The following is a 27,076-nucleotide window of genomic DNA, read 5'->3' on the forward strand; positions in this document are numbered from 1 at the left end:
TGGGAACCCCCCCCAAGTTTGCCCTGGGCTGTTTCTGCTCACTGCTGCCTGGGGCACAGCCTTGTCTCCCTGGGAGGAGAAACTTCCAGGGGCAGAGCATCAGACCAAGGGCTGAGCGCCGCCTCGGCCACCCGCCACTCCTGGGTGCGCTCTCCTGCACCTCCGGGGACGTTTCATTGACGCAAATGGATTTGCCACCGCCATTTACCCATCATCACCAAACCAAACGCCAAGCGAAGTTCCCCCACGTCTCTGCCCTTTGCTGTTCTCTCATCCAAGGGCATCACGCAGTTCTTAAAGCTCTCCGAGGTGTTTCAGAGCTGGGTGCTGGTTTCAGAGGACCCAAGGCTCTGTGTTTCTGCCCAGGTTTCTGCCCCTTTGTCCAGCGGGCACCCGGGGTGCAGAGGAAGGCAGAGACCCCCCCAGCTACAGCAGCCAGCTCGAGGTCGGCACCACGAGGAAAATCTGGATAAATTATTAATTAAAATATTTATCTCCCCACCGCAGCCGAACACCGCAACGCATTTACACACGCGCCTGAGGCTACCGTGCTTTTGAGATGAAAGGGCATCTTTTTTATAATGAAGACATAACTCTAAAAAAAAAAAAAAGGAAATCAAAGGAGATTTCCATTACATAAATATCCTTTTTATGTTACATTTCCACACGGTACCTTCCAGTGCTTCACATCAGCTCTCCAGGGCAGGAGGGAACACACAGTCCATGGACAAGAAACAACATGACTGAAGGAGAATTAATTTGCATCTCACTTTTGGAGCAGGAGGCATGCGAGGGGTGGCCTGCCCGGTTGGGGGGTGACGGTTGAGGGTTGCAGAAAGGAAAGGGGGAAAGGACGGGGAAGAATTTTTCCGCAAAGCAAAGACATGAAACTCTTGGCCTGGCTTCGCCAGGGCAGAGCAGCTTGCCAAAGCACCGGTTTCCTGTGCAATCAAACCCGTCCACTCGGCAGCCCCGCGATAGGGCCATGATGTAAGTGTGGCTGAGCCAAGGCAAACGGAAAAGAACAGCGAGCACTCAGAGAGGCAAAGGATTTTATTAAGCCTTTTAATTGTTTCTGGGGGTGACATTTTTCCCCGTCCTGACATTCCCCTCGCTGCGGCCTGGCCCCGTGCCCCCCAGCCCCTCCTCGTCCCACGGGGGATGTGGCAGGGAGGAGGATGTTCAGCCCCGGGGGCAGCCGGCGACTCCTGTACTGCACCAGGCGGGAACCCCCATGGGTGACACACGGCCGTGCAATGCTGGTGACACAAGGGGACACTCTCCCAGACAGGTTCAAACCCACAGCATTGAGGCTGCCACCTCGGTCCTGGCACGCGGCTCCTCCGGAGGCTTTCGTCCCTCTGCAGGAGACCGCACTTGGCGCTGCGGGCTGGGTCCAACCATCCTCGTGAAAACCCCAAGACCATGAAAAGAGTCAGAAGGAAGAGCAGAGGGGTACAAAAAAATAAAATAAAATAAAATTCCACAGCTGCTTCCTTGGAACCGGGCAAGCGCTTGGTCCTTCACAGGGGAAAAATCGGAGCTACTGTTTGACCTGAGAGCACTTAGCCATCCAGCCCCACGTATCCGGCCTGGAAGCCGCCCGGCCAAGAGGAGAATTTGCAGAGCCCAGCAGGGAGCAGTAATTCAGTCATCTCTGCCCTGCGTGGGAGCCAGCGGAGCGAGGTCAGTGCGGGAGGACCCCTCGCCGAGCGGGGACGTGAGTCACAGCGAGCGCACGCTGGGTGGCTGCGCCGGGGCTGTTCCCATGGCCGGTGCTGGGTGCAGGAGCTCGCCACGGCCCCGGGTGCACCCTGCTCCCCTGCTGGGTGCCAGACGTGTCGTGCTGCCTCCGCTTTTCCTCCCTCTGTGCTCGCAGCTGAAGCATCCATCCTCGGCTGGGTGGCCGCGGTCCCTGCGGCAGCGCCGTGGCTCCCCTGTCAGGCGCCCGCACCCCGAGCCGTCACCACCGACCCTGCGAAGGAAAACCACAGCGTTAGCGGGAGGAATAACGGTTGGGCGTGATGAAGCACATCGTGATCCCTCTTTGTTGCCAAATTAAGTCTTTGCAGGGATGAATAGAAGGGGAGACACCCAGCAGCCCCTCAGAGAGCCGCTCCGCAAAGCCACCTTCGGCATCACACCCGAAATTCGGCAGCGATGCAGAGGCTGGAGCCCTCCCCGTGCCCGGACCCCCAGGGCCAGCACGCATCCTGCTGCAGCCCCAACAGCCACGTGTAGCACAAGGGTGAGCAGGAGACAGACAAGGGCTGACGGAAGAAAATCAAACGGTAATTTCCGTGGGGCAGACAAAGCCACAGCACCAGGGAGAGCACAGGGAGGGAAAGCTGCTCCTTGTGCTTGTGTGCCAGCGGCCGATAACGCGCTGCAGCGCTGCACGGGGCCGGCAGGAGCAGCTTCTTGGAGGAGGCCAGGGAGGCTGCAGCCCTTTAGATGGAGATGGATAACAGTCCGACAGCACGTGCTGTCACCAGCACGGAGATGGAGCTCGTTTGGCCTCCCTGTCCACAGGCTCCCCACCTACAAGTCTCTCGGATCAGCTACACCGCGCTGGAGGACCCAAACTCCACTGCTAAGCGTGTTACAACCAGCTCCTGTTTGGCTCACACATGCTCTTTGCCCACTTGGGCAGCTTAATCATCATTTGCTGTCCTCTGCTTCTCCCCGTTCCCTCCGCAAGACCATTAAACAGGTTTTCCATCAGGCAAACCCTGCCCAAGCCCCCAGCCCGCTCCAACATTAACTAGGGGCGCGCAGAAAGAAGGGTAGAGCTTTCTGCTCACTTATCATGCAGCACTTATCATCTCTTTGCTTTGGACCTCGCAAGGAACATGCAAGCAGGATTGGCACCTCCTGGCCGAGATACCGAGCCCCCAGAAACGCTGCACAGGGGCACGAGCAGCCCCCGCTGCCTTCCCCCGGGGAAGGGCTGACGGTCGGCTCTGGGGGAAAGAAGCAGCGCAGTGTCTCCGAGTTTGCAAAGTGTCCCTGGCTCTTGTAAATGTGTTAAAAAATAAAACCCTTTAAGAGCTTCCAGATGTTCTGTTTATGTTGTGGTGTTACCCAGCTTGGCTCTCCCGAGGCCAATACACGGCCTCAGTGAAATCGCAGCAGCCGAGGGGGGCGGTGGGGAGGGCAGGGGGAGGTCCGAGCCCTTTTCCTCCGCTTTCCCCCCACTTCACTGTTAACTCCCACGCTGCTGGCGAGCACACGGAGAGCGGCTGCGAATCCTCCCTGCCTGCCCAGGCACCTCCAGGGCTTTACCGTCAGCACACCCCGTGCTGCCGGTGGCACCGCAGGGGCACCCAGAGCCCACCAGCACATGTGGAGCGAGCGGGTCCCGAGGCTCCAGCCCTCGGTGCGGCGACGCCATCCCAGAGGAGGACCACCGAAGCCACCCTGCCGCCAGCGCAAAGATGTGACGGGGCAGAAAGATTTGTCAGCAAGCGCTGGGCGTAGACGCACACGCACACATGTAGACGTGTGTGCATAAAGCCCGGCTCGGGACTCTTTGCCCAGGGCGTTGCAGGTACAGCGCTGCGTTTGAAGTCCCGGTGAGCGAGCTGCGTGGCTGGTAGCAATCAGGGCTCCATAAAGCCGCGCTATCGCGGCTCTGCGCGCAGGCTCTGATGTGTTATCTGCCCGGCCCGAGCCAGGGCAGGGCAGGAGGGCGCTCATTCGTGCGGCTCGTTTGAAAAGGTGTTAGCGCCGGAGATCAAAGCCGCTTCCTGATGCGCTCCCCTCCCCAGAGAGGCCACCGGCCAGCGAGGCTGGGGACACTGCGGGATGGGGACACTGCGGGATGGGGACACTGCGGGATGGGGACATTGCGGGATGGGGACATTGCGGGATGGGGCACTGCCGGAGCCCCATGGGACCATGAAGAAGCCCCCGTGCAGCCGCATCTGCTGCAGCCACGGAGATGAAGATGCTGAGAACAGGATAGGGCGTCCTGCCCTGGTGGCTGCTGCAGGACGTCCTCCTGTCCTTGTCTCTGCCCACATCGGGGACGTTAGCCTGTCCTCACCATGTGGATCACTGAAATGCAGCCCGGGCAGGCTCGCTGCCATGCAGGTGCCCCAGTTTAACCACACACCAGATGACAGAGCACTTCGTTTTGTCCCAGGGACACCCTGCTGAGGCACCATCCTCCCCGTGCCTTGGTGACCACCCCAAACCCCGCTCGGAACAAGCCTTCCTCCTACCCCACCATCTGCACTTCCTCAGCACTAAACCTCCACGGAGGGCAACATCCTAGGTGCAGTTTTCTTTCTCCCCGGGCCGGCTGCCACCCCCAACCCTCAATATCCCCAGCGAGGCATCATCTGCTTCCCCCAGCCCTGGACCGCTCCGGCCCCGGGAGGACGAGCAGCGGCGCAGCCAGGCCACCCACGGCGAGCCCCGCGCTCCTCCCCGCAGCCCCCGCTCTGGTTTTATCCTCTCTACGAGCCCACTGAACCCCCCGAGGAGAGCAGGGGAGCTGTCAGGCACCGAACGAGGGCACGGGGCTGCCTCCACGCTCAGCAGCAGCCCGGGAAGGATAGCACATCTGTCCAGAGCAAACAGAGGAGGAGGCAGAATTACAGCAGTAATGATGAGCGGTGTGTTTCTGTACGGGGAGCTGCCGCCTGCCCCGGCCCCCCCGGCACGGGCTTTAAAGGAGCAAAGCACAGGAATAGAACTGGGGCTCTTGGCTCCAGAGGATGAGAGCATCGCGTCTCCAGACATCTTGAGCACAAACTGTGTAGGCAGCAAAGCCAAACAGGAAAGGAAACCAACAGACAGGGAAACGATTCTGGCAGCGCTCACGTTATGGCTCGCTCGGCTCCCATCAGCTGGAAATACCTCCCTGCTGCTCCCTCTCCCGGGTGTCCCTCCCTCAGACCCCTCGCCCTGCTCAGACATGCCCCAGTTCCACTTGTACTGTCGAAACACTTCCCATCTGCTGGGCTGGATTCAGAAAAATGCAGCCAGAGAGCAAGATCCTGTTTGCAGCAACTGGTCCCAGCACACCCGTGCCAGCACCTCGTCGCATCGGGTCCTGCACCCAGACCCAGGCAACGCTCAGCCCGGCCCCAAAGCCCCGGAAAGAGAAAGGAAAGATCTAAAGAGGCCGGGTCAGTGCAGGGGGAGGGAGGCCAGGACATGTTAAAGGACTTGCAAAGCGATGGGGCTGTGTCACCGACACCTCCAAAGCGTGGAGGTGGCGGAGGACGGGGGCGTGGAGCAACGCAGGCGGGTTTCTGCTGCTCCCGCCACATCCCGGCCAGCGCTTTGAGCCCGGCGTGGAAGCTGAGAGATGGAGGTTTATTCACATGCCCCGACGTGCTTAATGACCAAAGTGCTCTTCAGTGAACCCAGCGACGGATTGTAAAATAAAGTCAATGAGGCAAGTGGATTAAAGAAAAAAAAGCAAAAGATCCGAGAGATGAAACAGAGCCGTTGAGTCACAGCCCTCGCCTGCCAACCCGCTGGGTCCTCCCGAGCTTTGCCAGCCTCCAGCACCCGGGCAGCAGCCCAACCTCCTGCAAACAGCCTCCCCAGCACAAGCGACCCCCAGGCATGTAGGAGCAGGATGCGACCCTGCAGCTGCCCAGGGACTCATTCTCTGTCCCTCATTCTCTGCCCATTTACACGTCCCAGCTGGAGGTGGGACCCCTTGCAGCCCGTTCCTCCTCTCCCGCCTGTCTCCTCCAGGCCCCCTCGTGCCAGCAGCGATCCCCCCACCACCCCCGGCCGCTCCGTGTCCACGTGCCAGGATTTATTTTCGGATGGCAGCGCTGTGAACCAGCCCGTGCTCAGGCTGTGTGAACCAACACAGCGGGCTCAGCCCAGAGCCCACTCTGCAGCAGGGGCTGCAGCTTCACTGGGTGCACCCTCCCTGCACCCTTGCAGGATGCGACCTCCCTGCTGCAGCGGCTGCCTGGGGGAGCTGGCTCAGCACCGCTGCAGGATGACCCCAGCCCCAGGTGCAGACCCCATCGGGTCCCTCCAGCTTCTCCGCCACGCTGTGGCAGGGGACATGCAGAGGTGACAACCGGGGGGGGGGTGACCTGGTGTGGGACCTGGGGACCCCTGGGGAAAAGCTCTTGACCTGCTGCCTGCTCCATCAGCAGTGCTGTGAGATGTGTCACAACCCAGCACGGTGCGTGCCGGGGCATCCCGCATCCCGCACCGCTGCAGGGGGTGGCACAGGGCTCCAGGGAGGGCTGGGGCTGGCCCCCAGGACCCACGGCCACCCTGGTCAGCTGGGACCCCCCGATTCCCACGGGTCTGGCCCAGCCGTGGATGGCATCGCACAGCTCCATCTTGTGGAAACGGCACGCTTCGGCTGCCGGCACAGGGCCGTGGACCACCGCCGTGGGGTGGGGGAAGCCCACGCCAGTGCATGTGGGGGGGTGCAGGGGTGACCCACGAGCACCATCCCCTCCTCCAGCAAGGACCTCAACGGGGGCCCTGAACCCCAGCCCGGGGATCCCGCTGAGAGCCTCAGGGCAAGGAGAACAGGAGCCCACCAGCAACCAGCCCTTAGTAAAGCCTGTACGGCCCCGTCCCACGCTGCACCCGCTCCGTGAATACACACGCAATGAAAGCTCAGCACCCGGAGCAGCAGGAAAAGCACCCTTGAAACGGATCAGTCCCATCCGAAATCTGAGCGACGCAGGGAGAAGCGCACAGGTGGGAAGGGAATGCTGGGTCCATCGAGCTCCCCAGCTGCTTCCCTCGCTGGACACCCATCTCCCCACCCTGCCTCTCGGATGTTTCCCTGGAGCAGCCCCTCCCGCACCCCCTGGGGTTCTGCTACCGGCCCCACGGCCCCACTGCAACGCAAACATGTTCTCGTTCAGCCACCAGGCTCCCTGCTGCGAGAGCCACCCCAAAATCCCAGAGCTTCCCTCCGAAGAGATTATCTTCATTTAATAAGCTAACCATCGGATGCAGAGGCCTTGCCAAAATCCCGGCCGGCCTCCGAATAGCTGTCATTAAAACTCCTTCGGCTAGAGGAAGCGAAGCGGGCGCTCTGTTCCCATGCCGCCCTTTCTGGGAAGGCGTTAATAAATAACCGCATCCCAGACAGGTGCTGTCGGCTTTGCCGCGGAGCTGCTGCTCGCCTGCCGGTGAGTCACTGCCCTGACACCCTGCACGGCGCCGTGAATCACGGGAAGACAGTGCCTGTAACCAAACACACTCTCGCCTCTCTTCTGGGCGCTCCACCCTGCCCCCGGGGCGCAGCGGAGGGGGATGCTCGGCGCTGCTGCGTGGGGTCAGGCTGCAGGAGACCCCCCCGCCCCCCCTCCCTTGCTCCTGGCTACGTACCCCAAAGGAACTGAAGGGTATTCGTTGCTTAGAGCTTTTTCTAAGATCCAACACCCCCAAAAAACTCACGGCGTTGAGACGCGGCAGCCCCAGCTTGCGGAACGCACCCTGCACCCGTTTCCAGCACTGCGGCAACCTCCTGGTCTCAAATTGGAGAAACAAAAGGGAAGGGCTGTGACTGCAATGTGTCCCACAGAATACAGGTCCCGGACAGCCACTGCTCTTTGCCAGCTGGGTACGGAGGTGCTCAGCCCCCTGGGAAGCTCTCAGCACCGCCAGGAGCACCATAGCCACAGGCGCTCAGGGCACGGCACCTGCTGCAGCCCAGGACATCGCTCCCGGGAACAGGTGCGGGTTTCCTCCCCAAAAACCAGCCCCAATCGAGCCGCCGAGATCTCACACAGGCACCCACCCCAGAATAAGCAATAAGAATGCACCTTTTCCCTCCCCAGCAGAAAATTCCCCAGCAACTTTCTCCTTGCACACCCACTCCCCCTGGCTGGGGGGGGATGAGCGGGGCTCCATCCCTGGCAACTTTTCCCCTCCCTCCCAGTGCAACAAGTCCATTCTTTCTCTAAAGGAGTGTAAGTGTCACGTTGAGACTGACAGGCAGCTGAAAGAACGAAGCAAGTCCAATTCTCCTTCATTTTGGAAGCACAAAACGATGGCAGGGCTCGGAAAACACCAGCTCTCAGGAGATGCTGGAGGCAGGTTTCACGCAGGCTCTGGCACCCACTGACAGTTCTGGCTCCTTTATTAAAAGCATCCCCAAAGCGATAACCCTCTGACAGATGGATTGATGGGCCTAAGCAGCAACACGATGTTCCCCGAGCGTGAACTCTGTTTACCTCCCTGCGTTTTTGCTTCTGCTGCCGGCACTCCGGCGGTCCCCCACGGCGGGCAGGCAGGAGCCGAGCAGCTGCCAAGCAGCTGCCTTTGGTCCCTGCCGCCCGCGAGAGCCCCCGACGATCCCACCCATCCCTGGGCTTTCCTCGGAGCAAGATCTCCACCCGCCGCGTGCTCCAGCGGAGGAGCAGCAGGGGCTGCTGGCACTGCAAGAGAGGCCCCGGTGCATTAATGCCAGGATTAGACCCCATCCCGAGGCCCTGGGGCTCATTAGGGGCGTTTGGTCCACGTGATGGAGAGCAGAGGGCTGAGCTCTCCGGGCTGCACAGACAGCTCTGAGCACCTCGGGCCGCCCGAGCAGGAGCTCCGTGACCTTCACGTCCACCCCAGTGCTCTGCCAACATCCCCCGGGGCTGCTCTGCCTCCGAGCAGAGCCACGCAGGGACGGATTCCCAGGATAAGGGGGATTAAAGGGGTGTAGAGCCCTCTCCTCGCACACCTGCAGCCTCCTCCTCACCCTGGGAGCCCTGCACTGGCGCACGGGCGGGGAAAGCTCCGCGAAGCCCCCCCTCGCTCTGGCTGCAGGGAGGCGGTGGGTTCAGCCTACAACGTGCAGGATCCCAGCCTGAGCACCCGGGGGACTTCGAAGTCCTCACATCGGGGTCAGGACGTTTTCTGGAAAGCTTCGCAGCAGGGAGCGTCCCCAGACAAGGGTGCCAAAGCACCCACACTCGAGTCCTGCCCTCGCTGGAGGCAGGATCCGTCCCGCCAGCTCCTGCTCTCTGCCACCTGCCCCGCTGGGGAGAGCAGGGAGGAAAAAAACCACCGGGCTGCACATTTATTATGCAGCCTTGAGCTGATTTCTATCCCCGGAGATTACCAATTTAAGCAGTGTTTTTTCCTGTGCTGACCCTAAGCTGATTAATTCCCTGTGCCCCCCCCCTTCCTGCTCCCCCCTTCCCTTTGTGTGCGAAGACAGGCGCATCGAATGCCAGCAAAGCGTGCCAAGGCAGGGCCGGGTGGGGGGGACAGCAGGACCACGGCCCCGTGGACAGACACACAGCCACAGCCCCCCCGCCAAGCACCAGTGCTGAGCAGGGCAAGGATGCTCCCAACCCTGCAGCGGGCCAAATCCTGCCTCCCCTAGAGAAATATACGCCCTCTCATGCTGGTTGCGCAGTCGGGTTTGAACCACATTTTTATTTTCTTTCCCCACTGCAGGAGGGGAAAAACACCCACAGATCCCAGCCGGTCAGGATGAGGCCCATCGGCACCGCAGTGGAAAAAAAAACGAGCTTGAGCCAGAGACAAAGGACATTCGTGGAGCCTCAGCCAGGAGCGAGGGAACTTGCCCTGGCACGATCCAGCCCTCGCCTCCTCTCCCCGGCGCTGTCACTCGCGGCGGCGCACAGCCCAGCACGACACCCAGCACCGGGCACCAGGCTGAGCTCTGAGCTAGAAATCGGGGGTTTCGGGGGGCTGCGAACGCTGCAGCTCTTGGGGGCCTCCAGGGAAACCCGCAGGGTGGTGGCTGCGGGGCTGAGAGGTGACACGGAGCTCAGGGACAAGCGAGGAGAGCCGTCACCACCCGGCTGTGGCAGGCAGGGAAAAGCCACGCAGGCGCCTGGTCCATCAAGGAGAGGGGTCCCCAGCGGGGCTGCCCCAGCTCTCGGCATCCCTCTCCCAAAAAAAAAAACAGGCTGAGGTTAGCTTTGGCTCCTGGAGTGGCGAGAGCTTCACTCTTTGCCACCCGACGGCAGCTCCAGAGCCACGCATCCATCCCTGCAGCCACGCATCCGTCCCCACCACGGCTGGCCCCGTGCCCGCGGCCCCGTTCTGCCCTCCCGCTCCTCCTCGCCGTCCCTTCCCCTGCACCAGAAAATCTCCCAGAAAAAGAACCCCCGGTGATTGCCCCGGATCACAGAGCACAGCCGTAGCAGGAGGCAGCTGTGCCAAACCATCGCTTCCACGCACGCAGACACAAGCACGGCCAGCCTCGGCGTACAGCGGGAGAGCCCAGAGCACACCCAGCCCCATAAAAAGGTAATTATACAATACGTGGCGGTAAATTAGCGCAGCAAAACACTGCTTAATTCTCACAATGGACTTCAGCGCCGGATCAAGAGGTAAAATTACCTCTCGGCTGCAGGGAGACGGGCCCCCAGGTCAGGATTAGGGTTTGATACTGAGACGGGGGGTGGGGGGAGGCTTCGGGAAGTGTCCTCAGCCGAAATGTGGCCTTTGGGGAAGTTGGGCAGTTTGTCCCTCCTGGACGCTTAGCACGAGGCCGGAGAGCAACAACAAAAATTCTGTATGTGCATAAATCAGCGCAGAAGTCAGAGCCATGGACACACTGCTCTTTTGTTTTCAAGTGGTAACGCATAAAAATTGGATTTTTTTTTTTGAACTGCTAAATTTAAATGACTTCCCTGCAAGAGGAACGAAAAATGGCCATAAAACAACTGAGCCTTGCAGTCCATTCCACCCCGAGGACACTCAGCTGAAAGAACAAAATAGCCCCCGCTCCAAGCCCCCACCCAAAAACCCACCTCACCCGAGAAGCCCCCCAGGGAGCAAGTTACCCCCCCCGTCCCCGAACCGCGGGGACATCAGGTGCAGCAGTGTGACAGAGCCCCCATCTCCCTGCTCCAAGGGGCTTAAAATGAAAGGGAAGAAGTGTAAGAAGGTCTTTGTATCTTTTAATTCAAATTTGCTGAAAGTGCAGGGGAAAAAAAAAAAAAAAAAAAGCAAACTTTTCAAAAATATTCCTAATACACTTCCAAAAAAAAACAAAGCTTTTGTTAGTCCAAAAGCCCCCACTAACCCAAACCCATCACTGAGAATTCTGCAAGTGAAACTGAGCCATGCGTGGTGGGGTTTGGGACTGTCTGGCCTCAACACCTCCATCACACCACGTACCCCGTGGGTTATGGGATGCGGTGGGGGCCGGGGCTGGCCCCGCAGGGCCGCCTGCACACCGATGCTCCCCCAGCCCCACGGACAGGACGGCGGCCGTGCAAGGCTGGCAAGGAGCTGGGTCCTTCTTCCCTTCATTGCTCCAAAACTCAGTCCCGGGATTGGGAAGGTTTAAGGCACGCGTGGTGACCCCCAGGACTCGTGTCAAGGCCCCCGGGCGCGTTCCCAGCAGAAAGGGAAGGGAACAGCGCGCTCAGGCGGAGGCAGCCTCGGCGGTGACCTGGGGAAAGGGCAGGCGGCAGCGTGCTCAGCCCGGCCTTTCCTAGAACCAGGCAGGAATTTTTCTGAAACCCTTTCTCGCTGGAAAAGGCCAACTGCTTGAGACTTAAACTTTACGCAGGATTATAGAAATGTAGGTCAGGAAAAAAGCGGCCAAGTGAAAAGCTCCTTGTTCTGTGCCCAACCCAGCGCCCCGGCCCCACCACGCTGCTCGCTGGGCACCAGGCTCGGGGAGGGCCCGGCTCCAGTGCGACGTGCATCCAAAAAATGCCCCCAGCCTTGGGGTTTTCTGAGGCAGAGAGGCCGTTTCTGCTGTGCTTGTGGACGGAGGACATCAGCAGTGCTGCTGCGGTGGGGCTCGCGGTGCCAGGGCACGCTCAGCCCGCCCCAGCTTGCCATCCACGGGGGAGACGCCACTTTTGTACAATTTCTACGTCTTTCCCAGTGATTCCAGGCACTCTGCTGTTCAGTTTAAGGCACAGATCACAGCAGAGAGCCCCCTTATCTGATCACCAGGACAAAACCAGGCTGGCGTTTCCGACGTGGCCTGGTATAAGGCAGGGAGGGGAGAGCCAAAAGACACCAGAAGCCGAGGTCTGAGCACCAGGCAGTGCTACCAGCACCCCGACAGTGTCCCAGTGTTTCATCACAACTGACAGGGGCATAAAGGCAGCGAGTGCCATGTGCCCTGCTAAGGAGTCCAAAAGCAACGAAGAGCTTCAGATTTAGTCTGTAAATGTGAGGACATTGCCCTGGCAGGGGGTGATGCTGAGTGGACCCTTGGGATGCATCTCGGCAGGACCAAGCCCTGCACTGCACGCAGGGACGCGGGTCCGCATGGCCACACGTCCCGAGAGACATTTTCAGGCACAACAAAGACCGTGCATAAAAGACAACCAGGATTTAAAACCGGGGCTGGAAGCAGAGTTTCTACACTCGCATGGCCGGGAACCCATGGAGGCTAAGCAGCAACATCTCCCCTTCTTGCTGGCCAGCGTCACAGACACATAAAAGCAGGTTTTCACAGAAAATCACCCTTCAGAATGGATGAGCGCCCCTGCCAGAGGAGCCCGGGCTGCCCTCTCGAGCCGTGGAATAACTGATTCCTTTTCAACACCTCCCAGTATCGTGGCTGTAATTTACAGGGCTCGTTTAAGCACACGCGGCCGTGCCTGAGCTCAGCGCCCACCACGCAGGCACCAGCACCAGCCTCTGAGCTCACGGCCCCCCACAGCCACGGCCACGTTCTGCAGTTCGGTTTTGTTTGCTTTAATTGAGAAAGGACCAGGGGGAGAAAAAAAAAAAAAAAAAAGAAAAAAAAAAAAAAGAGAAACCCTTCTCCCAACCCCTCGGTTTCATTTTTCAGGTCCCTTGATTTATTGATTGGCTTATTCCCTTTTAATAGGCTCTCCCCACCAGAGCTGGGGCGTTTCCTGCAGGAGGGCTGCCCACGGGGGGCACCCCGAGCAGCCCCTCCTCGCAGCACCCCTCGAGGGAGTCCTGCCTTTACACAGCCCAGCTTAGGGCCTCTCCTGCCCCCAGCAGTGAGAACCCCGGTACCCTCATATTTTTGGGCAACCCAGAAGGAAGTTGGGTGCTGCTGCATCCCTCTCCAGACATCCCATGTCCACAGGGTCGCATCCTGGCCCTGCTCAGCACCGCCGTGCAGGCAGCTTTGGGGCTGTCAGGGCCCTGCCTCCAGCTCACGGCACTCAGCATAGGCAGGGCCACAGCAAAAAGCTTCCAAGAAAGACATTTTCATGCAATAACGGAAGGATCGCAGACATAAAATATGATTTTTTTAAAGCTACTCCCACATGATGTTGTTTTAAAATCCAACCTCATTCCTCAGAAACAAGATACCGCCAAAGCTCCAAGAAACCCACCCTGCAGCAAGTGGGTGGTCACCCCACAGCCACGAGCATCACAACGACATACCCCATGGCAATCAGCACGATTGGACCTGAACACCCTGGGGATGTGGAGAGTTTGCAAGAGATGCTTTTTGTTTATATACGTTTGAATTTCCTCAAATTGCCTTCATTTTCGAACAAGAATATGTATTTCTGTGTGTGATATATAAATTAATGGGGTTAAGGTTTCAGAGGTTGCTCTCACGAGAGCCGACATCCCCAGCAGCACGCTGCAGGGTGCAGGCGGGCCTCTTACACCCCCTGCTTACCCCGTCCTCCTGTTGTGCCTCATGGTGGAAAGCACCAAGCAGGGTTGGGAGGGGAACCCAAAGGCAGAAGGACTTCGTCTCGGCCCCATTCCCAGGGCAGGGAAGGGGAGCAGACACCCCCAGGCAGGCCGGAGCCAGAGGAAGGCGAGAGGAGCCCGTGCTGCGCACCACTGCCCAGCCTTCCTCCCTGCCCTCCTCTTCCTCCCCTGCTCCCACGCCTTGGCCACGATCCAGGGCACGGTGCCCACAGGGACAATTCCCAGCAGATGAGATCGACATCTCATTTAATTAAATTTTCCCTTTTAGGTCAAAACAAGAGGACTCAGGGCTGGAGGAGTGGGGCAGGCCAGCCGCAGGCCTCGGCCTGCTGGGTACGCTCCCGGGTGGGACAGAGATGCTGAGAAGAGGCTGACCCAGCTTTGGGAGGGCTCCCGGGGCAGCTGGGGACCTTTGGGTCCACAGCCAGAGAGGATGCATGGAAACCCATCCTTCACTGATGGTGATACGCGTGCAATTCAGCCGACCCACCCCATGCATTGGGTCGCTGGTGGCAGGGAAAGGCTCGATGAAACCGCTTGTGTGGGGTCAGACCCCGTGGTATGAAACAAGTTGTGTGCGGTCAGACCCCGTGGCTTCCCAGCTTTCTGGTCTCTGCTCTCCAGGTTGTCCCCAGAAATCTAGGTCTGGACCAGGCAGTCATTAGGGAGACAGAGTCCCACCCCATTACCAAGAGGAGCCAAAAACCACATTGCAACGCACAGGACCTCAAGCAACAAGAGTAAGGGGGGAACTGCAAATCCATCCCCTCTGCATCCCTTCACCAGGCCCTGTAACAAAAGGGACAGCCAGCCCAGTCTCCAGACATTCAAAACCCCTTGAAGCCCTCCTTGGGATGATGTTAAACCCATCTGGGTGCCAGAGCAGACCACCAGCTAGGCTCTCAAGGATCAGAGAGGGCACAGAGAGGGGCCATATCCCCACCGACCAGGCCCATGAGGTCCCACCGCCACCTCGAGGGCCACCTCTTGCGAGCTGTGCAGGAGCGGCTGCGTCCCCCCACTCCCGCCTGCCCCCTGGCACAGCTCCACTGGTTGAGCCTGGGTAAAACTGCTCGAAGCCACGTTTTTCATCGGCATGGCAAGCAGGCTTGGCCTCGCGACAAGCAGGGCTTTTTTAAATAACATATATATCAGTCTAGCTACGCTGCTGGCTGAGCCCCAGATGACTGCAACTGGGGCCAATCCCCAGGATAAACACAGCCTACCTGGGTTTGTAAGTGCCAGAAGCATGTAGGCACCATGCGCGATCTCTTATATAAACAGCACTGCAAAAACAGCCCTGAGCGCTGTAGGAACACTTGTAGTATGCACTGTACACAAGATGAAGTGTTTGGGAACATTACTGCAACGGATGCTGGGGGAGACGCTTTCCCTCCCGCCCGCCTGCCCCACGCTTCAGCCTTAAAGGCAACCCCGAGCTCGGCACGGTGTTTTCCTGCTGGCCTGGGCACGATGCTCGGTGCTGGGGTGGGTGCTGTCCTGCAGCCCGGGATGGTCCCGGCCAAAGGGGTCCCAGGCTGGGTGCTGGGAGCAGCCCCCATGAGGTCGGGATGGGGGCGGATGGTGCACATGGTGCTGGGCGGCCAGCACGGCAAGGGGCTGGGATGCAAGACGGCAGGCAGAGTTGGACTCAGCCCTCCGGACAGGCAGGGGCAGAGCTGCAGAAAAAGCTACGAGATGCTCGAGAGCGAGGGGAGAGGCAGGACTGAGCCCACACGAGGGGCAGCTGCTCGGTGCCCCACTCGCGGAGCAAACGCTCCTGGCTGCTCTGAGAGGTCCCACGGGGCCGCAGCCACGCGGAGTGGTGCAGAAAGAGCAAGGAGAGGTTCCTTGAAGAAACTTCACAGACAGGTGTAACGATTCAGGCTGCACCAGTCTTGTCCCTGAGCTACTTCAAAGACCCGTACATCCTCACCCTTCCTCCCTCTACCTGCGTCTGCCCTCTGAGCCCTGGTTTCCAAGCAGCTTCCAGGGGGTTAAAAAGGTGTGCGCGCCCGCGGGGCTCCGCTCCCCTCCCTCCACGCCCCCCGCCCCGCTCTTCCCGGCATGGACTTGGAGACCGGGGGCTCTCCAGATTTAATCTCCAAGACAAACATACCGGAGCTGGAGCCTGCTCCATTTGCACTTCGACCGCAGATATTAACCAGCAGCAGGCAGGCTCACGCCTCTGCCCACCTCGCCCCCCGGCCCCCTCCTCGTCTCTTCCACGCACACCACATTAGTAAATTGTCATCAGCTTTGCAATGAATCCGTGACGGGTGCTTTGCCGGAGTGAGCTGGGAATAAAGCAATACCCAACACGTGAAATAAAAGCCACTGTGGGGTCCCCTCCGCCCCGCCTGAGCCACCAGCGGGGCTGGAGAGATGCAAGGAAAGAGGAAGGGGGGGGAAAGAGCAGCAATGACCCAGCCAATGCTCCCTCCGGGGTGGCTCGAGAGGCTTATTAAGCGGGGACAAACTTTTGTGTGTTGAACCAAGGCCCCAAGGAGCTGGCTCGTCTCACCGAGGCCACCCTTCTGCTTCCTCCCCTCCCGGGAGCTGGGCGCAGCACCCAGCAGCATCCCCGGCGTCCCCACGCACGCCAGGAGGAGGAGGTACGGAAGCTGACAGAATTACTCGATCCAAGCCGGTGGCTGGTATGTCGTTCAAAGGTTCAAAATCATTCTGACAAAGGTGAAAATCTCATTTCAGACCAGGATGTGCTAGGCAACATCTCAGAGAGGCGGTTAACACCTGGACGGCCTTGTTCAGAGAGGAGGAAGGAAAGGGTCTCCAGGCTATTTGGCAGCCGGAGCCTTCAGTAAACACTTATCTCACATCTTACGTTTCAGTCGGAAGTTGAGAGATTTGGTTCATTTTTCACGGGGAACAGGAGAGCCGAGCCTGGCAGCAGAGGAGCTGCCGCCCCCCCGAGCCGTGCTGCAGGAAGGTCGGAGCAGGCGATACAAAGAGGGACCTTCTGCCCTGCCCTACGGCCTGCAGGCTAAATAAAACCTGCTTTCCTCGAAGCCAGTCTGGTCCACAGCCCGCTCTGAGCACCGGCTTGCTGGATATTTAGCTTCTTTCACCCCTGGGAAATGTATTTTCATGTGACACAGGGGGACACACGGGAAGGAAGCAACTGCACTCGGTGCTAACTCACCCCCCAGGGTTAAAACAGCTCACAGGGAGGTTGAATTAGCTCAAAAAGGGCTAAAAAGCTCGAGATCAGCCCGGCCCCACAGCAAAGGGCCCCACAGCAGCCGGGAACCCAACGGCCACTGCCCGAAACCCAGCTGTAAAATCGCTTTCTGAAGATGATGCCTGGATTAATTACCTGCACATACCCACCGACGTTTTCATGAAAAAGGTTATTATACAAAATTTTGGGGAGCAATAAAAATATAAATAGGCCTAAAGGCACCACAAAATGATGCCATTTTAAGTGCATTTATTTTTTCCTTTAAATCTGCGGGGTGGTATTTAAAGATGAAGGGAGGGGGGGGGAAATACGTGCTGCTCTGTCCCGGTGCCAAACACCCTACAAAGCTCCGGTGGTCTCCCGAAGCCAGCCAGGGGCTCCAGGTCCCTGCTTTAACGACCTCTCCACACCTTTTATGTGCCACCCCGCTGAAATACATCAAGCATTTCATCGTGGCTGCAGGCAGCAAGCGGTGGCTACCAGCGCCCGAGGAGCGCCCGGCCCTCGGGCTCCCCCCGTGCAGAAGGGTGTCTCAATATTTGCCTTCGCCATATCAAAAGGTGGCCGCAGCCCGATTCCTGCGGTAGCCGGCAGCTCGCTGGTGGTCCCTAAATAAGCCTCCAGCTGATCTCACACCAAACATCCTCAGGTCCTTGTGGGCAGCCTCCACGCTGCCCACAGAAACCTTCAAACGAGCCCCGTGAACAGGAGAGCCACAGTTCCCTCCAGCCACCGTCCTGCTCCAGCGGGGTCCACCCAGGGGGACGGTTCTCAAAGTAAACTCAGTGTTCTTGGGGTTTGCCCAAAATATGAACCAGCCAGGACAGACAGACGCTGGAAAGGCAACCGAGAGGGAAAGAAGGAGAAGCCGCAAGCCCTGCTGCGCCATCCAAGTCACGAGCCTGGTGAGCTCCCCGTGGCTCCATGAAGGGGAAGAGGATTTTTCCTGGATTGTACAACTCAGTCAGCAGCCTTTAGGGACCGAGGTGGCAGACAAAGGTGACAGTGTCCCTCGCTCCCCCTTTCCTTCCTCGCCAGGAAAGGTGGGACAAACCCCAGCACAAGCTGGGCTCCCTCGTGAGATGCTCTGATCCCTGCCTGGGAAATGCTTCCAGCACCCCGCAGCAGGCCTGGGGACAGCGGGGTGCCCTCCTGGGGACACGTGGCTTCATGGACCAAGCAGCTCCTGCGTGTTCCTCCTCTTTGGGAGAGCCACCCGCATCTATCCCACAGGGACAGAGCTAGGAAAGCGTGAGCAGCCGTGCATCCTGCAGCCACGGTGACAACAGGCGACCACCGCGGGCCTGAGATGTCCGTGCGTCGGGACGGCGAGCAGGGTTCTGCTGGCCAGAACGAGGGAGAGAGAGTGGAAACGTCTGCCTGGCCCAGGAACGGCGAAAGCCCTCAGGCTTTCGTTGTGGGCCAGTTAATTACTGCTGGAAAAGCCATCAGGAGACCCTGCGAGTCATTCGCCTCTGTTTATCCTGGCACGTGGGGAAGTGGCTGGGGCCTCCACGCCGCTCTGCAGCACCCGGAGCACAGCAACCCTGCTGCAGAGCCCGTCTGCTCCTCGGGCACAGCACGGCCACGTCCCCTCGTACTGATGCTCTTGTGGATGAAAAGTCTGCTGTCACCTCTGTCCCACGAGGGGGACCAATGAAAGCATCCCAGGACGGAGTGTCACCTCCTGTCCTTCAGCTTGGGACACACGGGAGAGCAGGCTGCGCTGTCGCTGGGTGGGGGTCCTTCAGAAAGAACCGAGTCACAGCCCAGCAGGGTTAGCACCGTGCTTTAGGGGGGGCAACAAACGTTCTCTCTTACCCACTGCTTTGTTTCCTTCTGCAACGTTCAGTCCAGCCTCCCGCCCTGGTGGGGACTTTGCACCTTCCTCCACTGTCACCAAATTCCCCAGGTTTTCCGTAGGGTGAGGGATGAAGCTCCAGCTCCTCTCCCTGCTTTACAAAGCAGCGGTGTCCACCTCCACGTTACGCAGATGGGGAAACCGAGGCAGGCACGGGAGGGGGCTGAGCTCTGCTGTAGAGCTGGAAGCACCACGGCATGCGCCAGCCCCACGCGATGGCTTTGTTTGGCCCCAGCTCCCAGGAGAGCTCCGCTTACCAAAGCAAACAGCTTCACCTAATCCCACCCAGCAGCAACAACAACGGTTTGTTAATTAAGCAGCTTCCCTGCTGCATCGGGAGCGCTCGCCCAGGAGCTGCACCGGCTCCACGCATGCCCGGGTGCCCTCGGACACCGCTCCTGCTCCCTGCCACAGCTGTGCTTTCTTCCAACCAGTTCTGCTCTGTCATTTTGTGCTTGGGAGCACTGCAGCCACGGCAATCCCCAGGTGACGGCAAGGCAGAAGTCCCACCTGCCTCCCCTGGGCTCCTCCGAAAGCGGGCCCCGTGTCCCCGTGCGGGACCGACGAGGAACAAAATAAACCTCGTGCAACCAGGGGGCATTTACCAGCTGCTCAAGCCGGAGGCTTTTTTTTTTTTTAAGGCCAAGAGAGCACAAGAACAAGCTGCTTTTTTCATCTGAAGCCTCAGGAGCTGATGAGCCGGGAAACGAGAGTTTCTGCGCTAGGCGGAGGGGACAGCGCTGCGGTCTTTAAACATCTGGTTTGCAGCACCCGGGAGCCTGCTTTGGCTGCCAGCCGCACGGCCGGAGCACAGGGGGGTCTTAAAGGCGCTGCAGCCTCCAGTGCCGGGCTGGGCTGGCAGCGCTGCTCGGCCCCTGCAGCCCCTGACCCCCCCACTCCATCCTGCCCCTCTCGGGGAGCCCTGGGGGTGACACAGATCAGGAGTGGGAGCTGTTTGCATCCCCCAGCTTCTCCTCTGTCCCCACAGGAGCCTCCAGCGCCCCGAGCTGCTGATGCTCAGCGAGATTTGCCGCCCTGCTGCCCAATATTCCTCGTTGAAATAAGCTGTCATCACTCAGGGCTTAGCGAGAACTGCAGCCCATGGGGCAGAAGGACACCTGAGAGCCAAATCCCCGAATTCAGGCCCCTCAGCAGCCAAAAGCAGCCTAGAACTGGTGCCTCTGAAAGTGCACGAAGCCACTGACCCAGGCAGCCAGACCCAGCCAGCCCAGGGACAGGAACATGCTGAGCTCCTCTGCTCCCCAGAGAAATCCTGGGACAGACATCAACAGACAGGTCCCCGAGGGCAAAAATGCCCATGCCAGAAGCTTTGTTTTCCCCACCACTCCTGGACACACGGAGGCTTCCCAGATCCATGCACACACACACGGTCAGGGGCCGGTGGTCAGCAGGGACCCCGGAGCATCCCGCGTCCCTCGGGTGTCCGGATCTTGGTCTTGCTCCTTCCTGGCCTGGGGACAGAGCGGAGATGGATCTGCAGATCCAGGCGCTTTCCCTCCTCACATCAGGGAACACGCATGAATTTTAAAATTTCCTTGCCAAGTATCAATTGTGCAGATGTTGAATTCTTGGCAAGGACCACGAACGTGCTCCCTGAGATAATAAGGAAAACTCTCCTGAGCACGGACTCTGGCTAAAAACATTTCTGAAGCCCTGTACCCACACACCGGGCTTCCAGAGGGGTCCCTGTAAGCAAAACCATGCATGGGAGCAACCCCCAGCGCGAGGCAGGCCAGATCCTTGCCATCTGTGGGATTTCCATCTTGTACTTTGTTTTCCGAAGGTGTACGTCTGCTAATTATTTTGGTCCTGGCCCCACACGAGCAGGGATGATCCCGAGCCAGAGCATCACCTCCGGGGCTCCAGCCGACTGGCTGAGATGAGTCACGGACAGCTTCCCAACAGCACCCGTGGGGAACGCACACGCACGTGAACGCACAACCCTCCCAGTGTGTGGTGGCCCCGGCCCCTCTCACCGCTGGGATTTAGGACCAGCAGGAAAAATAAGAGGAGAAGCGCCCTGCAGTAAAGCGACCTGCTTGGCCGGGTGACTTAGCTTGCATGGGAGCAGCTAATTTTCTTGAAAAAGCACAGAAAACAAGAGAAGCCCCATGCAAACAAGAGGGCAGAGGTAACACGGGTGAGCTGCACACCCTGGCCAGGGCTCAGCACCCCGTGTGCCAGGTCCTCCTGGAGCCAGCACGCCGGAGAGCCCCACAGCCATCCGTTGGAAGGGCAGAACCCGATCCTCTCATTATGTCAAAGCCTTGGCAAGCTCCCCGCTCCCGTCGCATCCTGTTCGCCGCTTCGTATCCGGCTTGGGAATTCCAGGAACATCTGCACGCGCCTTTCGCCCGGCCGCGCAGCTGCGTGTCCGTACCTGCAGCGCGGGCGCGCTCCCATCCCGCCCGCCGTGCCACCCACGCCCGGGGCCGGCAGCCCCACGCCAGCCCTTCCCCTACATCCCGCTGCCCCCCCGGTGCCGTTCGGTCCCCAGCCAGCCCCTTTGGTGCTAAGCCGTAACCATCACTCCCCCTAAAGCACGGCGCAGACATCCGGAGAGGAGCACGTACATCCACTTTCTTCCCACCCCCTGAAACAGAGCTCGTCCTCCCCAGGTCCATAACTGGCTGAAGTAGGAGCATCGCCCCCAGGTCACCAGCGAGGAAGATGAGGGTGGCTGTGGGTGTTGCACAGACGCAGCAGATGGGTGCCACCCCACGGCCCCCCGCCGCGCGGAGCCCGCAGGAGGCACCCTGCCAGGACGCACGGGGTGCTCGCAGCCCCTGCCCCACGCAGACTTTTCAAAGGGAAGCTGGAAAACGCAACAGACCCCGCGCTGAGCACCCCGTGGTGCTGGGCAGAGCACCAGGACTCTGCAAGTCACCTGCTGCCGCACCTGGGAAATACCCAAAGGGAACCTGCCCTCCCGTCCTGCTCCTTTCCAAGAGCTCCAGCAGCTTTCTAGGTGGGAAAAAGCTCCCCGTGGAGGCGCTGGTGGAAAAGGGGCCTGGACAGGGCGGAGGAGAATGGACAGCCCCCCCCCGACCCTTGCCCACGGCGGACGGACCTGGCAGGGCCGTGTTTTCCTAGCGCCTGCCCGAGTTTTATGGAGGACCGGAGCTTACCTGGCATGTGCAGGCTGAATAATAACCCCTTGTGGCGGTGTGCTGCTGGGTGGGACCGCGGGGGAGAAGGGTCCCAAACCCCCCACCCAGACACGTGCAGACACCGCCGGGACCACAGGGCAGTGGTTGCCCCATGGAGGGGTTCGGTGGCCCACGCTGGTCCCGTTCGGAGCTCAGGGCTGGCCTCACCAGTCTTCCCCCCCACCCCAGCCCAGTTAGACCAGTGTAGCCCCATGCGGTGCCCAGCTGGGTGGACAGGAAGGCAGGACCCCACGGCCGTAAGCTGCACTCCTTCGTTTAACCCACGGACATCCCAATGCCATCCCTCTCCGTGGAGGTTTTCCAGCTTTTGCATCCTCAGAGAAAGCTTCACCCCCAGCACTGCCCCAGTTGCCATCCCCCATTCCCAGTGTCCTGGCCCAAGCACGGCTCTAAAGCCCCCCAGCCCCTTGGTCCTTCCTTTGCAGCTGCATCTTGCCTCGCACCACCACTGGCCTGCTCCTCCCCAGCTCTTGCTCCACCACGCACACACATCGCTCCGTCCCTGCTTTTGGGCAGGAAAAACCTAAATTGCACAGTTCCCCTCTCCCCCCGGGTTTCTCCTCCAAGCCCCCATCCAGCCTGCTGACACTGAGCAGCACAGCCATCTCCGTCCCAAAAATCAGAGAAGCTCAGGGGAATCTGAAGTCCCTCGGGGGTACTTGAGGAAGGAAAACGTCTCCGTTTGAGATGTTGCAGACTACGAGAGCAGCCCCGTCTCTCCAGAAGGCCCCCGCCTGGATTTGCTGCCACCTCCGTGGTGCAAAGCAGCCGTAAAAGCTGCCCCTGCCCCCGGCTCCCCGCTGGCAGCAGCTCGGCGCAGCCCTGGCAAGAGAAGGGCACGCTTTGGCACCGAGAGCCCCGACCTGGGGATGGCGTGAATGGGGCTAAAAACTGCTGGTGTGAAAAGACATATTAAAAACAAAAGTAACTACCCAAATTCTGCAGGGGGAAAAGCTGCGAGCCAGGGCATTGGCGATGCGTTGGGAGCAACTGCCTGCAAAGCAAACGCCTGTGGGTACGGACGGGCTCGCTGTGCGTGTGCAGGGACAGATGCCCCTGTGCAGACACACTTCCATACCCCTGAGGTGCACGCCTGCCCCAAAAACCTGACACCTTATTTTCTATTCTCTTTACACAGCAGCTGAGAGCGGCTCCATGCGAGCAGCAGTTACCCCGTGTTTATTTTAGCGCTGCAGCAAAGTTCAGTTTTTAACGGACGGGCTGTTTTTGGTGGCTCCAACTTGAAATTCTGTTTAGCAGAAAAGAAGGGAAAAAAATAAATGAGGGAAGAGGGGGAAGAAGGAGGTTTGGGTGAAATTTAAGAAGTCCCGTAAACTTTGCTGAGCCCTGTCGAACATCCCCTACAGCCCCGTGCTCCCAGCAGAGCAGCCTGGGCTGCCAAGGAGGCAAACAGACCCCGGTATTATTGGGCACGGTCAAGCCCTGCAAAAACCTCCACTTGCAAATTGCAAGGGCTCAGCCGGTCACGACGGCCTCATCCTGCCCCAAAACTCCCCAGCAATGGGACAAACTGCCAGGACAGCACCTACAGCCTCCTTGGAAGGAGCTGGATGAAGCTGTGGGGACTGAGACGAGGACAGCAGGCAGCCCAGGACAGGGCACGCGTTAAATGCCTCTGAGCTCCTTCCCGAAGAAATCTGCCTGGAGCAGCTCAGCACAGCGGTGCAGCCCACGGCGAAGCCACCCGTGTCCCCACCGTGTCCCACCACTCGCGTGGACCACCGAGCATCGCGCAGGACGCAGCCCCTCCGATGAGGATGCCAGGGGTAGGGGAATGAAAGGCAAGAGAAACTCCGCTTAACTGAGAAACTGCATCCAGGCCTCGCTTGCCTAAGGTCATACAGAGGAACGCGAGGCTCCTTTACAGCGCGTTCATTCACCTGAAACAAAAGTGAACAGAGAGGGCTCCAGGCGGGAGAGGAAAGGAAAAATAAGGATTCAGATGACCTGGGCTGGGGTGAGATCTGGTGACTGCCCAAGGACCAGAGCGGGCGCAGGCTCCTGCCCCGTCGCCAGAGCAGCCCCACTCGGTCTGCTCAGCCCAAAGCCTCGACCCCGGCCACAAACCCTCCTTGGTCGGTAGCACCGGGCTGCTCGGGGAGGAGCAGCAGGAGCCATGTGGGCACCTCCTGGGCAGGCCATGACAGCCACATCGTCTCCCACGTGCTTCTCCTTAACTCCCCTCGTTCACGGCTGGGGACGCTCGGTGCCCAGGCTTGGTGCGCTTGGGGACACCGAACCCCGCAACGCCTGCGCCGCATCCCCAGGAGCAGATGGGCTCTTGGCTCGTCCTTTAGCACGCGGGCTCCCAAGGAAATCGGTGAGCTGCAAGGAGCCCAGATCCTTCTGTGGATCTTGGCTTTAGCGACGGTTCTCCTGGCAGGGATTCGCAGGCACGAGGCTCTGCGCCCCGGTGGGGAGGGCAGCGCCGCGCAGCATCCGCCGCCTGCCCCCAGGGCTTCCCGGCAGCAAGGAAAAGCGACCCCAGGCTGCTGCGCTGCGGGACGTGCCCTGAACATCCAAAAATGCCTTTTGCTCCTCGACCTCCTGCCCTTTCATCAAGCACAGCCTCCGAAGCCGCCTGCTGAGACACGGTCTGGGGCTCAGGGTGATGCTAGGAGGGAGGGAGGGGAAGCACGCCGCGGGACTGCGTTTTGCTGCCATTTACCTGCCCTCTGTGCTACCGAAAGCCACTTTGGGTCCGTGTTAGCACATCTGCAGAGATTTCCCTTCTGATAAACCTCCTCAACACCAGCAAGACTCCAGTGCCGAAGGCAGGGTGAGGGCTCTGCCATTCAACCCTTCTGCGCCCTTCCTCATATTTCAAATCCACCTTTTTTCTTCAGGATAAAAAAAAAAAAAAAAAAAAAAAAGAAAGTGATCTTCAAAGAGCGAGGACAAATCTGGCCGTGCACTCCAGCACCGGGAGGGGGGGAAGGAGGGAGCAGCACACGGTGACGGCTCCGGGGCTGCCGGGTTTGGGAACGCAGCACAAGCCCCTCGCAGCACAGCAAAGCCCACCAGCGTTTGGCACTTGCAGAACCTGCTGCCCTGTGGTGAAAACAGACTGGTTCGGGGTTTTTGTTTTTGTTTTTGTTTTTTTTGTTTGTTTTTTTTTTTACAAGTTTTATTCTCCTCGGAGGGCAGAAGGAAGCTCGTGTCACAACAGCCCACCCCAGCCAGCGCTATGCAAGCAGGTGTCACCGCTCGGGACGCGCCCAGCCCCTCTGCACTGATCCTGTTCACCCGTTTCAGTGGTGCTCATAGGGACCAGGACCACGATCACGTCAGCGTGATTATCTGCAGGGCTTCAAACTCCCACTAACGATGTAAAGGCATTCAGGGCTCTCACTGGAGAATACTGAGCTCTTTCCATGCTTTTGGGTGTAAGAGCAGCACAAGGGCATCAGTAGCTCTCAGTGCAAGGTCCCTTCCGTCCCGTCTGGATTTAGCTCCTCTCCTCAGCTCTGGGAAAAAAAAAATGCAGAACTATCCCTAAAAATGGCAGCTGCCCAGCTGCATTTCGGGGCAATGTAAGCCCCCAGAGTGGAAGTGAAGCCCAGTGGAGACCCCTTGCCCTACCCGTGGCCACACTGCACCGCCGCACATCTCACTCGAACGCCACCTGCACCGGGATAAAGCCGCTTTGTGTACCGCCGATCTCTCAGCACGTTTCACATACGGAACGCAATCACGTTGGACTTTTCTGAGCAGAGCTTTGAAATCCTCCACCCCTCCGCTCCCAGCACGACCGCAGATGTCAGCGTGACACTGACGGGAGGCTGGCACCCAGGCACGGCACGGGACAGGACGGGCACCCACCGGTGGGAGCGGAGCAATGAGCACAGAGCTCAGCCCGAGCTCAGCTCTCGGGGCAAGGCAGCGCTGCAGAAAAGCAGCAGGACAGGGGCCCGGGGTGGCACACAGCCCCTCTGCCATCCCTGCAGCAAATCACAGAGGTACCAGGGCAAGGAGGCTGCTCCCACCCGTGCTCACACCCCTTCCCCACCTCCCGAGGAACCGGGATGTCGGCCCGATGCGCGCGGTCCTCGCGGCGCTCACGCTAGGCACTGCCTGGGAGATTCGCGTGGATCCCACTCGCGGGAATATAAGGTTAAAGGACAGAAAGAGAAGGCAACCGAGAGTCTATCCAAGAGCAACACAATTTGGAACTTTGTTTGGAAAAATTAATAATTCTGCAACATTTCAAGAGAACGGAAGTGGATGGAGAGAGAGAGAAAAGGCAGTCTGGAAATGCAGAAACTCCCTTCAACTTTCTATCCACAATCAGAAGCGAGGCTGGGAAATAAACACAACGTGTTGTTGATGACTTTTCCATTGAATACGAACATTTAAACCCCCTCTTTGTATTCCAGCCTTTGCTCGCAGCCTCAGCAGGCCCCACTTCTTTTTCCCTTCCCTCCCTCCTTTTTAATAATAATAATAAAAAAAAAAAAAAAGTTATATGACTTTAATTAAATGCACTTATTAAAAGGGTGAAATATTTGGAGAGGCTGTTTTTACGCTGGAGGCACATTTTCCAGCATGCTGCAGAGTGTCTGCATCCGCCCGCCCCAGGCAATTTTTAATGCACAAATAAATCCCCACCTGAAGTGCTGACAGGTTATTATGCAGTGTGGCAGCCAACTAAAGTAAACACAGGGGCAGAGTTTTAACCTCTTGCAGTCGCAGAGCCTCTCCCCCGCCGAGGCGGGCTCAGGTGTAAATGACCAGCAGCAAACCCCTCTTCCTGCAGCTCCTCCCCGCGCTCCCGACGCCTCCGTCCCCGACCCCTTTGCCACCCGGGGGGGACGGGGTGCGCTGGCACTGGGGCATCGTCCCAGCCCGCCCGTGCTCGCCTCTCCAAGCATTTTTGGCTGGCACATCCAGCAGGGCTGGCTTGCACATCCAGCAGTGGCCATGGCGCTGCAGCCTCCCAGTGGTGCTGGGCACGTTGCAGGGGTCTGGGGACAGCTGGGGACCCTCCCACTAAGCTATTTGCCTCGTGCTCAGCACCACACCAGCCGTACCCAGCCACGCTGCAGAGGAGGGGACGGGCGATGCCCATCCAAGCACCCCTAGGGCGAGCCATGGAGGCAGCATTTTCAAATTAGCTGCATCCGATTTGCATTTATGTTTCAAAAGGCAAGCCCGGGGTTTGCATGTGCCCTTAACAGCGGTAAAGATCGAGCAGATAATCGA

General features: G+C 59.2%; 1 long non-coding RNA gene across 1 annotated transcript in view; it reads right to left on the bottom strand.

Annotated features, from left to right (window-relative positions):
• Positions 1–1,035: 1,035 nt before the first annotated feature.
• Positions 1,036–27,076, bottom strand: part of LOC118253861 (uncharacterized) — a 51,182-nt gene continuing 25,141 nt past the window's right edge. Inside the window, exon 2 of the long non-coding RNA XR_004780555.2 lies at positions 1,036–1,975. This is a non-coding gene — a long non-coding RNA (uncharacterized LOC118253861). The remainder of the gene's footprint in view (positions 1,976–27,076) is intronic.

The sequence above is a fragment of the Cygnus atratus genome, chromosome 18 (genome assembly GCF_013377495.2).
Source record: "Cygnus atratus isolate AKBS03 ecotype Queensland, Australia chromosome 18, CAtr_DNAZoo_HiC_assembly, whole genome shotgun sequence".
NCBI classification, from domain to species: Eukaryota; Metazoa; Chordata; class Aves; order Anseriformes; family Anatidae; genus Cygnus; species Cygnus atratus.